General features: G+C 55.4%; 1 protein-coding gene across 1 annotated transcript in view; it reads left to right on the forward strand.

Annotated features, from left to right (window-relative positions):
• KIAA0930 (KIAA0930 ortholog) overlaps positions 1–13540 on the forward strand; it is a 31336-nt gene that overhangs the window by 953 nt on the left and 16843 nt on the right. The gene's annotated exons all lie outside the window — the stretch shown is intronic.

The raw sequence follows: 13540 nt of genomic DNA on the forward strand, positions 1-13540 counted from the left end.
CCCAGTCAGAGCTGGGGATTTCTGGGGAGGGGCGGGGGTGGGTGACAGCGTTGTGAAGCAGGGAATGTCAGCTTTGGAGATTCTACTTGTCCCCTCGTCGTCGTTCACCATCAGGGAGTCCCAGAGAGCCAACATAACCCCTCTGAGGTCACACAGCAGCAGGGTCTCCACAGCCCTAGGGTTCCAGGCCCCTCAGCAGGCCACGCCCTGGAAGCGAGTGAGAAGAGGAAATAACTTCCAGTCCTCCTTTTTTGTAGGAGGCGGGCTTCCCTTAGCATGAGACCTATCCCCTGAGCCCAGCCTGCCCCAAGAACGACCTTTCCTGTAGGCAGGGGTGGGAGTTGCGGGCGGGGCATTGGGGGTGCTTACCAAGTAAGGATGGACCAGGAGATGGGTTTCTCAGGTGTCTTTTCTGAAAAGGTGTCACGTCTTCATTTTGCGCAGATGTTGAAGGATCCTTGTTTGTTCATTGAGCAAACATTCACTGAGCACCTACTGTGTGCTGGGCCGTGCGCCAGGTGGCGCACCTGCCACCTGGCACAGGCTGTCTGCAATGGGAGGGGTCTGCAGGACCATCTGCTGCAGGCCCCTCCGCCCTGCTTGCCTGGAAGCTCCACGAAGCCCCTCCCCACTTCGTGTTAGCACTCTCCTACCTCTCCCACCGTCCTCGCCCACTGAGCACCTTGTCTCTCCCCTGTCAGGCCCTGTCCCAAGGAGCCCACAGGGCCATTCCTTAAGGACAGTAGTAATTAATTTTAGCACTTGGCATTTACGGAGTGTTTACTATGTGCAAGGACATTGTGTGTGCTCAGTTTGATTCTGACTTTGCCAGATAGGAATATCCTCTCCATGCCACAGAGAATCCAGAGGTTCAGAGAGGGGAGAGACTTGCGTAGAGATGGTCAGCGAGGAAGCAGCATGGTGGGCATTGACCCTTGGCCAGTTTGACCCCAGAGCCTGCCCCCCCCAGATGCCTCCAGCTAGGCCCCCCGGGGCCTGCTGTGCTGCCTCTGGGGAGGAGAAATGCCTCAAGTCTCCTGTCCTGGCACCCAGGCCTCCTTCCCACACAGGGTCTCCTCTCTTGCCCCTATCCCATCCCACCCGTCCCATATTCCCCCGAACTCAGTCTGCAGTGCTCGGATGCCCTATGTTTTAGGCCTGCTGTTTTCTCTTCCTGGGCAGCCACCCCTTCTCACATGTGCCACACACACCTACAGGTGTCCCTTTAAGCGTCCACTCCAGTGCTGCCACTTTCTGGGAACCCTTCCTCCACGTCCTGTCCCGCCGCCTGGGCTCTGCATACCGGGTGCATGTCTGTGGGTTGATCAGGCCTGTTATGGCTTTGTGAGAGTCTGTGTGACTGTTTCCCCAGCCAGTGAGCCCCTCGAGGGCATGGCCCAGTAGAGCAGGTGCCCAGGAAACATTTAGCAGGCAAATGAGAGACTCTCTGGGCTTGTAAATTAAGGATGAACGTATAGAACGTGGAATCTTGGCCTCTTAGCAGGGCTCACTTTGACCATCTTTCATTTATCAGATGAAGAGGGGAGGCTCAGAGAGGGCCAAGCTTAACAGTGACCTATTGCCAAAGTAGAGTTAAGACCTGGTGGTTGGCCTGTGCACCCAGACGGGAACCCAGGACTTGGACACGGCCCGCGGACCACTTCCCCCTTTCTTCCCTTTACAGCTGTGACAACCTGTTAGATGTAGGAATTTAAACCGCCCAGGCCGTCGTTGCTGTGTCATTAAAGCTGCGGTCATTCAGAAGCATGCCATGTTCCCTGAGGTGGTTTCAAAGGTGCCAGGGAGCCTCTGGTGGCGATGCTCGACCCCAGACACACTGTTGTCACTTCTGAGTCACAGCCTCTAAGATGGGAGAGTGCGACTGGTGCCCCCACACAGGGATTGTCGCTCGGCTGTCATGATGAAAGGCACCTTGTGGATGCCAACATGATGCTTGCATCTTTCCTTCAGCAGCATCTGTGCCGGAAGCATCTTGTGAGTGCCGGGTGGGGGGATCGGGCCTGACCCTGCCTTGCAGGAGGCCACAGCTGAGTAGGGGAGAGAAGCCAGGTGCACGGTGACAGCCGAAGCAAAGATCCTGCTGGAAGCAGCTGCTCCGAGCAGGACTGGGGGTGGTTTATATACAGGAAACTGCTTGGGATTCCAGGGAACAGAAGAACCAAGCTGTCTGGCTGAGCGAGCTTCTGTGGGGCTCCGGGTTCTCTGAGCTGGGAAGAGTCAGGAGGTCCAATGCCCAGATGCTGGGCGATGCAGACATCTGGACCAAAAGTGGACATAGCCTGATCCTTCCTCAGGGGCTTGGGCTCTCTCATGGGCCTGGGACATCAGCTCCAGCACGCTGGGCAGGAAGGCTCCCTTTCAGCAGGGGCAGCGCCCCAGTGATGTTCGACAAGGCCCTGTGGACTTGACCTGGCCCCGGGACCTGGTGTCCACCAAGGACAGGCAGGGCTGGGAGGGGTGAGGCCCCCTCATGCCGCTTGTCTTCAGGCCCTGCCTAGGCCGTGCACTTTGTAGAACTGCTGTTTGCCTGGCCTCTGGCCCCCTTCTAGGTGGCTGAGGGCATTCTCTCTCTGTGGGGCCAAAGGAGACTTTCATGTTCAAGGTTTCCTTTTATTCTTGAAACAGTCCTATAAGGTAGGTATTGTTGTACCCTTCTCTTTGTCCTGATGAGCAAAGGCAGGTTTAGAGGTGTAGTAACGTGTCCCTAGTCACGTGGCTGGGAAGGGGCCGAATCTGTCTAAACCTAAGCTCTTAGCAGAGGGGGACCCCGCCCACACCTGCCCTCGGGGTGCTGGCAGCCTGGTCATCACAGGTGTGCACTGCTCCCAGGCACAGGTGGGTTGAGAAAGGGCCCAAGTCGAAGGATGAGAGGTTCCCTCTGGAGGCACGGAGGAGGGAGTCCCCATGGCTGATGGGGGGATGGTGCGAGGTGTGGCCTTTGAGAGGGGGTGCAGTGGGGCAGGGCCTGCCTGTGCCGAGGAGGAGAGGCCAGCCGGCTGCAAAGGAAGTTCTGTGGGAGCTGGGGCTGCAGCAGTGGCTGAGCCCTTGGGCGGGCCTCGGGGAGTGTGGTGGCTGTTGACTTGTGGGGTGGCCTGCCTGGGACCCGGCACGCCCACTGTGCGCCAGGCGCCTGGCAGTCTGTTAGTTCCCCAATTTGCAGATGAGAAAAGCAGCTTCAGAGAGCAAACTGACTCACCCCGAGGTCATGTCGCTGGGAGGTGGCAGGACTGGGGTCTGTGTGAGACCTGTCAGAGGCCAAGAGCTGTCTTGCAGGGAGTTCACGGGATGAGCCAGAAGGCACTAAGGGGGACATTGCCTTCCGGTGAGCCTCTGCCCCAGCTAAACACCCACATATGCCAGACACCTGGTGCCATTCTGAGAATCGGGAAAGGGACCGTACAGCCTTGGCCCAGCCCGTCACCCTTCTGCCAGGGTAGTGCGGCTGGACTTTGGTGAGGGGCGGGAGATTTTGGTGGGCGATGTGACTGGAAGGGAAGACTGGGGGCCTGTGACCCGCAAAGCGGAGACGGCAGAGTCTGTAGTGTTGTGGGACTTGTATGAGAAGTGACAGCTTCACGGACGAGCGTGTGGAGCGGCTGAAACTTGGCGCAGGGTCAGACCGTATCCTTGCTGTTGCCCTTGTCATTAGGAGGGACGTGAAGCTCCTGGCCCCGTTCCCCGGTGTGAACTTGGGGTTGAATGTGTGCTCTGGGGGGTAGCCTGCTGTGCACTCCCTCCGGACAGTTTCCTGGGGTTCCCTGGGGTCCCAGGACCTTCAGCCCAGCTAAGGCAGGCCAGGCTGGTCCTGGGCCCATGCTCTGGGGAGGAAGTGTGACCGTTTGGAGTGGTGGCAGTGCCTCTTTCGGTTCCTGGGCCTATTTTTAAGGCCTGTGGGTTCCGGCCTCAGGCTGTGTCTGGGACTGGAGCAGCCTGGAGGCTGTGGGGTGGTTCTCTCCCCAGGCAGAGACTCTGGGAGCTCTGAGGACTTTGGACCTCCCACTTTAAAGAGCCCTAGGGTCCCGGCTGCAGGGGTGTCTGTGCCGGACCAGAGTGGGCTGAATTGTCTGGCGCCCCTGGGCCTGCAGGCGAGGGCCACTCTGCCCCTGCTGTGTCCCCTCCTTGCCACGGCTGTTGGCCTTCCTGATGCTTGCCTCCTTCACTTCACCGGGCTGGGCGGGCTCTGGGACAGCGGCAGAGCCCGAGGCCGTGGAGGGGGATCCTTGGGAGAAAAGAGCCTCAGAATCCCCAAATGTTTTCCTAATGAAAAAAAAGTTCCATGCACATTATAGAAACTGGAAAATTTAAGAAAATGGGAAAAAATCACTCACAGTGGCAATCACCCAGAGACAACTATTAACTTTGCAAAGGTTTGCTTTCCGATATTTTTAAAGCCTTTTTATAAAGAATTCTTCGTTGTTCTCTGTGTAGTTTCTTAGTCATGGTTTCTGACTTAAAATTCCTAAAACATTTTCCATGTTGTCCAGACTTGAAGTGGAAGTCCACCAGCCTAACCCTGGGCCGTCACAGACAGTGAGGCGAGGCTCAGAGAGGACCGTGACACCAGTGGGTCCCAGGGGCTGGAATGAATGCCTGATTTGACCCTCCCCCCATCCCCCAGCCCCTGCCGGGGGCACTGCTGGAGGCCAATCAGGGGCAAGGCAGGGGTGTGTCCTCAAGCACATCCTTCCCAGGTCCCATTGGCCACAGATGGGGGCTGGGATGTTGCTGTTGGACCTGCAAATAGGGGGTCCGAGACATTGACCAGGGTTAGGGGCTAAAGTCGGAAAACTCAGCTTGGGGTGGAGCCTTTGCACAACCCAGGGCCCCAGAAGCCACAGTTACGTTTGAGGGGGACCCCCTCCTCTTAAAAAGGGAATCCTGGGACACGTGGGTGCCTCCGTCTGTTAAGCATCTGCCTTCAGCTCAGGTCGTGATCCCGCGGTCCTGGGATTGAGCCCCGCATTGGGCTCCCTGCTCAGTGGGAAGCCGGCTTCTCCCTCTGCCTGCCGCTCCCCCTGCTTGTGCTCTCTCTCTGTGTCTTTCTGACAAATAAATAAATAAATCTTCAAAATAAATAAAAGGAAATCCTCTGACGTGACATGGCACAAGCACCCAGCTAGCTTGAGTGTCTGTTCCTGACCAGTGACTAGCCGAAGGATGTCTGTTGACAGAAGTAGAAAGAGGGGGCTTCGGTTTTCGTTTTTTCTCTTGTAGGTGGAGTTGTGGTTACTGTTTATCTTTTTCTTTTTTCTTTTTTTTTTTTTAAGATTTATGTATCTGAGAGAGAGGGAATGAGGGGGTGGGGGAGGGGTGGAGGGAGAAGGGGAAGCAGACAAGGCTGCAGGGAGCAGGTGTGGTGGGGGTCGGAGGACGAGTACCCGTGCAGTGAAGAGGTGACCGTTTCTTGGGGGGTGTCCCTTGAGTGGCGTTCCTCACAGAGGGCCTCCCTGGCAGGACAGAGTGGGGAGGACGGCAGAGAACGTTCCAATTTAATTTTCCCCCAGTGCTGTGCTGCTTTGGGGAGATCACTGCTGCTCTCTGGGCCTCTGTTCTCCTGGGGGGTAGGATGCGAACACGATGGCTGTTCTGCCTCCCCCTAGGGCAGAGGCCAGTCTCCAGACCTAGAGCATCAGAGAGTATCACGGAGGCTGCCGGAGACAGGTGACAGGGCCCACGGCCAAATCCAGGGGGCCTGTGAGGGTGACCTTGAGCAAGGCCCTTCCCTCTGGCCCTCGCTGTCCTCTTACATAAAGTGAGGGAAGGCAGATTTACCCGCAACCCCGTTCTCAGCCTGAGGTGTGGCGCGTGAGTCCCAGCCACCTGTGACAGGCAGGGCCGGTGACACCACGTCTCAGGGAGGTCCCTGCCACTCGGGTGCTTTGGCTCAAGCTGACGGAAGTGAAACGGGAAGAGGCAGAAACAGGAAGAACCCCGAATCCCACCCCGCACAGGGGGGACGACAACCCTGTCATCCCACAACCCCAAGCCGTGGCCTCCCCTTCGGGCTGTAGCCTACGCAGCCTCTGAGCCCCCCGCCTGGGGGACAGAGCCTCCTGGGGTGACTCGGGATTCGTCCTCACCCGGGGTGGAGGGGAGTGGCGCCCCCACGGTGGGACTCCTGAGCTGTGGCTGCGTTCCGGGCCGCAGGGCACAGGGATGCGGTCCTCTCGGGCTGGCAGCCTCCCTGGGGAGGCTGGGGAGGCCCGTGGGCTCCGGAAGAGGGCGGGAGCCAGAGCAGCCCCCACAGGCGGGGGTGCGCCCAGCATTGTCCTTCCTGTGGTGGCCCTGAGCGGAGGCTGTTTTCGCCCCGTTGGCAGATGGAACTGGCGAGGCCCAGAGCCACCGGGGCACAGTGTTCACGGTCCTAGAGCAGTCAGTGTGGGTTTGGGGCCCAGTCCTCTGGGACGAGAAGCTGTGGCCTATGCAGTGTCACCCTCAGATGCGTCCGTCTCCCCAAGGAGAGGCATTTGGCACCTCCTCCCCGAGCGGCCTCACCCTGGTGTGGACCAGAGCAGGAGCCCCACCACCCACCGCCCGTCTCCACCATGAAGCGGGGAGGGGAGAGGGGGATCGGGTGGCGGAGACCTATGTGGGAGTGGGCCCTTCTGAGGGGGAAGCTGCGTAGCAGAGGGACCGCCGTCTCGGGGGAAAGAGCTCAGGCCACTGGAAGAGGAACGCTCTGCAGGGCCCGGCCAGTGACCAAGTGATCTCAAGCCTAGGTGATGGGGCGGGGGTGGGGCGAGCCGGGAGGTCACAGCTCACAGCTCCCGTCTGGGATGGGGCGCCTTGCCTAGGTGTGTGTGGGAACCTCGGAGGTTCCTCGGGGGACCTGCAGTTGTCTTACAGGCCCTGTGTTTCACGCATCAGAGCAGTGAGTCAGGAGTTGGAATAAGGCCCCAGCCCCAGGAGGTGGGCCGCGGACTGGGGGGCATCTCTTTGGGCACCAAACTGCTGGGCGGGATCGAACCTGGAAAGGTTTAGGGGAGGGTACTGAGTGGCAGGGGTGGGGGAGCCCAGAGGATTGCTTTTGGAGACAGCGGGTAAGAGGTGGACCAGTCTGGCGGACGCCCCACCCCAAGAGAGGGCCTTGAGGACAGGTCAAGGTCTATTTCCCACTGTGCTGGGGGCCTCCCACAGAGCAGCTCTGGGAGCGGTGTGGGTCAACCCTGGCCTGGTTCCCAGCCGCGCCTGCCATTGTGGTCCTTCTGGGTGACCTGAGTCAGGCTCTTGCTCTCCTCTCCCAGGAAGTCAGCTATTAGGGTGATCCCGGCCATGACCTGAAGGCTGGAAATGCAACAGAGGGAGGAGGAAAGCCCTTGGCAGTGGAGGCTTTGGGTGAGTTTCACAGCTTCTGGGGGTGCTGTGAGCTGGCGGTGGTTGTCACCCTCCCAGTTACGTGTTTAGCCCTTGCCCACCCGCTGTTGGGGACCCTGCCCTGTGCAGGTGCTGGTCCCGCTGCCAGCAGGGGGGCCTGGCTTGGCGGGGCAGAGCGGGGCACTCAGGGGTTAGGAAGCCATGCGGAGGCGGAGGCTGGGAAGACAAGAGATTTGCAGGGTGACATCAGACAGGTGACTCAAGCCGGGAGCCTCCATTTCCTCATCAGCTGAATGAAGATGGAGACTTCACCCCACAGGGTGTCGCGGAGGGTGGAAAGAGGCGAGGTAGCATGAGGTGGGAGGCATCAGGGGCTTGGGCGGGGGGAGGTGACAGCTGGGGTGACACATGGGGGAGATGGGCAAGGTCAGGGTGGAGACCTGTCAGCGAGGGGAGTGGCGGGCTGTGGCGGGCTGTGGATACACCAGCGTTTGGTCTGGGAAGAAGGGCGGGGGGACCACGCCGCAGACTGGGGGGCTGTCCGGACAGCCCGGCTCACCTGGAGAAGGAGCCCGGACTTCAAGAAGACAGGGAAGCGGTCAGGGGTGTTGGGCTTCTCCTGACCCGGCCCCCTTGCTGCCCTGAGAGCCCTGCTTCCCTGAGGCCAGAGCAGAGCCCTGGCCGGGCTGTGGGGACCGTCTGACCCGCACTTCTCCGTCTGACTGCCTCGGCCCCGCAGGCAGGGCGCCCTAGCAGCGGCTTTGTCTCTTGTGCCCCGAGGGAGGGCTTGAGCCTTCGAGGAGCACTGAGAGGCAGGAGTCGGTGAAAGGCCTATTGAGGGGACCACAGAGGCCCTATTCATCATCCGGCCGCTGCAGGGGTGCAGGGGAGCGTCCGGGGGCTGAGGGCTGCCTTGGACTCGCCCCAGAGAGGCCACTTGACCCCCACCCCCGCCTTTGGGAGGGGCCAGGTGGAGAAGAGGCGGCTGCCGAGCCAGGCGTGCCCTCGGGGGCACCTCCCCACGGCAGAGAGACCCCAACTCCACCGCTCCCCGCCAGACCCCTAGCCCGGCCACACCAGGTGGCCCTGCCCCTGGCTCCGCCCACTTCGGTGTGACCCCTCAGGTGGGGAGCCTCCCTAGTGCTTCTGACTCGTGTAGACTCGGGACACGGCGGGCCACACACACCTGTGTGATACATCAGGCCCCCCACCGAAGCTCCGGGGGGCTGCAGCCGTCCCCCACCCAGCTCCCAGCACCCGGCCTCGGAGAGTAGCCCTCGGTCAGTGTTGGCTCCAGACCGGACCAGGTGTGGATGGGGGTGGGGAGGGGTGCAGCGCCTGTGACCTCGGACGGCCCATGACCTCACTGGTGAGTAAAACCCGCTTCTGAGTGTGGACTCGGGGAACGTAAGCATTGAGCACAGCGCCCGGCACAGCCTTCAGTGGCATTTAAGTTCACGGGCATCTCTGTAGTGTTTGGACAACAGGAAGGGCAATTCCAGGGCTCTGAACCCTGACCCCCACGGGCATTTGCTTGACTTCCTCCGTCTCACGATTCCTTTCACTGAGGCGTTTCTGTGCACTTTGGTGGCCTGCTTTTTTGTTTCTGTTTTTTCAACTTTCTAGCCTATGCATTTTTCCAAGTAACTGCACTGTTATTAAAATAATTTGGGGGAAGAATAATATATTTTTGAGACTTTCTGAGTAGGTAAACGTGCCACAAGGGCATCAAATCAAAAGGGTGTGAGGAGGTTCGCGATGACAGTCTCCTTTCTCTGTGGCCTCTCGGGAGGCTGACACAGGTGGCAGCAGCGTGAGCAATGCTCGTTAACCTGGGCGCCTGCTCAGGGCCCACCCTGCAGGAGGCCGCACATGTCCTCGCCCGCAAACTCCCCGCAGCGTGGGGGGGTGGATTCCCTTCTCACTACCCTTTTACAAGTGGGAAACAGGCCTCCAGGGGTTCAGGGCTCGCTGGCCCCTGTTGGGACTGCCGGAGCCTGGAGGGAGCCCAGTGCCCACACTGCTTCGAGTCTGTGCTCCCCCCCTCCCCCAGTCCTCACTTGGTCACGGCCAGCTGTTTGCCTTAGTAGTGAGAACCTCTTCCTCGAGGTTCTGTGCTCCCTCGTCCCACTTCCTCTATCCCAGAGATCTTAGAGGACCGTTGCAGTATTTTGCAAACACCACTGTCATAATTACATAATTTGGAAAAAAGCCGCGGGGGTGGACTTGCCGGCTGGAAGGCGTGAGCAGGTTCGGGTCTTCAGTGCCTGCCATCTCCGTGGGGATTTTCACCAGCCAGACGTGAAGTCCTGTTTCTCGCCGTTCCCTTCCCCCTGGGAATGTGGTCAGGTGTTCTGATTTTTACAAACCTGCAAGGTGAAAAGTAGAATTTGGTGGTTTTCAAAGAATATTCCTCTCACTGTATGAAGTTGAGCTGATTTTCACGTTCGGAAAGCTGTTTGTATCTCCCTTTGCTTTCCATTCTGTCTTATTTTAATTTTATTTATTTATTTGACAGACAGAGATTACAAGTAGGCAGAGAAGCCGGCGAGGCAGGGAGCAGGCTCACTGCTGAGCAGGGAGCCCGATGCAGGGCTCCATTCCAGGACCCTGGGATCATGACCTGAGCCGAAGGCAGAGGCTTTAACCCACTGAGCCACCCAGGCGCCCCTATTCTGTCTTATTTTATATGCGTTACATGAAGCTTATTATGTATTAGGGAAATTAGACACAAGATCAGAGTTCCAGTAGTTTTTCTGGTGCATTGTTTTCTTTTATGACGCATGTGGGGCTTTTTCCCCATAGACAATTTTTATTTTTATGTTGTTCAATGAATCTTTTCCTTGAAAGCCTTGGTGTTCTACTTAGAAAGGCTTTTTCGTCTCTTGAGAGAATAAAAAAAGTTCTCCCACCATTGTTTTTCTTTCTATGATTTTACTTTTAACAGTAAACGTTTAGATCTTTTAAACTTTGTATTGGCATGAGCAGGGACCCAGGCTTATTCTTTTCCCCTTGCTAGCCCGTTGTCCCAAGGCCCGTGGCCAGAGGCCCGTCGTCTTCATCCTGCGGGTTTGAAGGGCGACCTTGATGCGCAGGAAATCACAGCGCGTCTCCTGTTTCGGTACTTTCTGTGCTCGGCCACAGGCGGTGTGTTCATGCGCCGTACTGTCCTGGCTTCACCGGTCACGGAGTTCCTGTCACTTACTTGTTCCGTTGGCCAAAATTTATTGCTTCCTCTGGGCCAGACACTATTCTAGGACCTGAGTATGCAGCAGTGAACCAAATGACCAAAGCGCAAACACAGACCTTCACGGAGCGAACGTTCTCACGGGGCACCTCTGTGAAAACGCAGCCCAGTCCTAGGAGCGGAGGCGTTGGCAAACCATGGCCCCGGGCCAGTTCTGCCGCTGCCTGTTTTTGTAAATAAACGGGTTGGAACCTAGCCATGCTCATTTCTTTACGCATTGCCCAGGGCCAAGTTGTAGTTGAGATGGAACCTAAAATATTTTCTGTCTGGACCTTTGCAGAAAAAAGCACGTTGGCTTCTATACTAAGAAAAGGCTGAAAGCCAACAAAATAAACAGGTAAAACGCAGACGACGTTCTGTAGTGACAGGTGCGAGAAGTGGGATCGGGAACGCTCGGGGTGGGTTGGCGATTTTAAAGCGGGTGGTTTGGGAAGGACTTGCGGAGAAGGTAGACACACTTGAGTAAAGGGTGGGCGGGACGCGAGGGGGATTCTGAGCCGGGAAGCGAGAGGAGCTGACAGGAGGCGTGAGGACCAGTTAGAAAGCTGTGCCAGTGAGGCAGGCGTGAGCTGGTGGCTGGGCTCTGGGCAGAAGGGCGGTTTGTGGGAGGTGGTTGGCTTCCAGGTTTGTCTGAAGATAGAATCAATGAAATGGTACAGTTATGAAGTCACCGTTCGGGGCGGGGGGCGGGGAATGGTAGAAATTAACCAATGTGTACATTACCAAATCTGTCCAGGAAAATGATGGAGAAGTTTCTGTTGGAGTGGGCTTCTGGTCGGCGCTGTAGGGCCGAGGGCTGTTTTTCGGTTTGCATTTTTAGTGTCGGGTGGGACTCGGTGTTTTGTTTGCTAGGATCCTTTGGGTTACAGGCCCCTGTTCTTCCCGCTGGCCGCTTTCTCCTGCAAGCCAGCCTTCTACGCGAGGCAGACGCATCCCACAGTTTAGGGGCTTTAGGTCTGCAATACCAAGGGGTGACAGGAGGCCCTAGCTCTCTGCCGTTGGTTTTTAACAGTGATATGAACCCTGTCCCCACCTCGTCCTTTCTGAATTGTCCTGGTTCTTCCCAATTATTCTGAAACACTCTCTTGGCATTTTCTCTTGGCTCATGTTAAATTAACAAATTAGTGGAGTTTCTCCTTCAGTGATTTGAATATCCCTACCCAGGAACTCACAAACCTTCAATCGTTCAAGTCAGTTTTTTTTTTTCTTTTTTAAAAATTCTGAATGGAGTAATTCTTCCCATTATACTTTCTAACTGGAATGGTGCTGTATCTCAAAGCTGTTGGCTTCTGGAGGTACTGGTGACTTGGTGCGTATGACTTCTGTTGTTTTCAATTGAATTTTTTGCATCTTCCAGGTCAGGTACAATGTCATCTGTAAGAAATGTTAATTTTACCTTAGCATCACAAATTCTGTTATTAACGTCTTCATTGTCTAACTGCAACATGTCTAGTACCTTTAGAACAATGTTAATCATAGTGAATTGTGGTAATATTTAACTTGTTTCCTTTTCTACTTGAGCTATAGATCATGCTTAAGGAAATACCCTTAATTCTCATTTTATGGAGAATTTTTTTCTTAATCAAGAAGGAGTATTGAATTTTACTGGAGTTTTCTCAGCATCCTAGAGATGATCGTATATTATTTTTCTTTTAATCTGTAAATATATAGTGAATATATGAATACATTTCATAATATTGGACCATTTTTTGTATTCCTAAATTAAATCTGGCTTGGAAATGGGATACACTTTTAGTGGATTGCTTGGTTCTTTTTAATATTGTATTTAAGATTTTTATGTTTCTTTCCATGTGTGAGATTAGCCTGTACTTCCCTTGTGTATGTGTGTGTGTGTGTGTGTGTGTGTGCATGCTCTATTTTTGGAATCAACATTATGCCTCCTTGTTTAAAAGAATGTGCAAATTTCTTAGGCTCTAAAAATGTGTGAGTAGCATTGGAGCTGTTGTTTCTTGAGGATCTGGTGGAATTTCCCTCTCAAAAACATCTCTTGGCGTGCTACTCCAACATACCCTTTTTAGAAGTAGTTCTTGGACAGTTTTCTCTATTGTAATGCATGGTCCTCATTTTTAATGGCTGCAAACTGTTTGTTTTGTTTTAAAGTAGGCTCCCAGCATGGAGCCCCCCTTGGGGCTCATCAGCAATGCTGAGCTCAAGACCTGAGCTGAGTTCCAGAGTAAGACGCCTAACAGACTGAGCTACCCAGGTGCCCTGGAAACTGTTCTAATGAGGGCGTTACTTTAGCTGGCTTAACCGTGTGGCTGAATGGTCTTGAAGAGCGCTGGGGTGGTTTCTAGGAGTGCCTCCCAAAAATCTAATTCATGATTTTTCAAAGGTCTGGTTAATGGAAAATAATTAGCCCGAGGCATGGGAGGCAGCTGGATCCTCGTGGCCCCTTGGAGCTGACGGATGCCAGTATTTCTCGGACAGTCCGTCCTCATTATTCATGGATTCCATGTTTGCAAGTTCACGTGCTTGCTGAAATTTATTTGTAGCCCCCAACTCAGTACTTACGGCGCTTTCACAATTAATTGCAGATATGCACAAAGCAGAAAACTCAGGAGCTCAGTGGGCGTGCTCCCCCCCGCTGAGGTCAAACGAGGTGACCCTCAGCCTCATTTCAGTCATGTTTTCCACAAGTGTCCGTTTGGGGACACTTTAGTGCCTGTATTTTGCATTTTGTGCTCTGTGTTGATGATTTTGCTGTTTAAAATGGTCCCTGAGAAGAATGCTAGAGTCTGCCCCAGGCGTGAGAAGGCTGTGACCGGCCCTTATGGAAAAGCTCACATGGTTTGTTTGGGGTTTTTGTTTTGTTTTGTTTTAGATCACATGTTTTAAATAACACGTGTTTGTTCAGGCACAAGGTACAGTGCTGTTGGCCTGGTGTCCAGTGTTGACAAACCACCGCTACGTTAAATTACATTTAGTCCCAAAACGCTA

The sequence above is a fragment of the Lontra canadensis genome, unplaced genomic scaffold (assembly GCF_010015895.1).
Source record: "Lontra canadensis isolate GAN:19392208 unplaced genomic scaffold, GSC_riverotter_1.0 scaffold84, whole genome shotgun sequence".
In the NCBI taxonomy this organism is placed as follows: Eukaryota; Metazoa; Chordata; class Mammalia; order Carnivora; family Mustelidae; genus Lontra; species Lontra canadensis.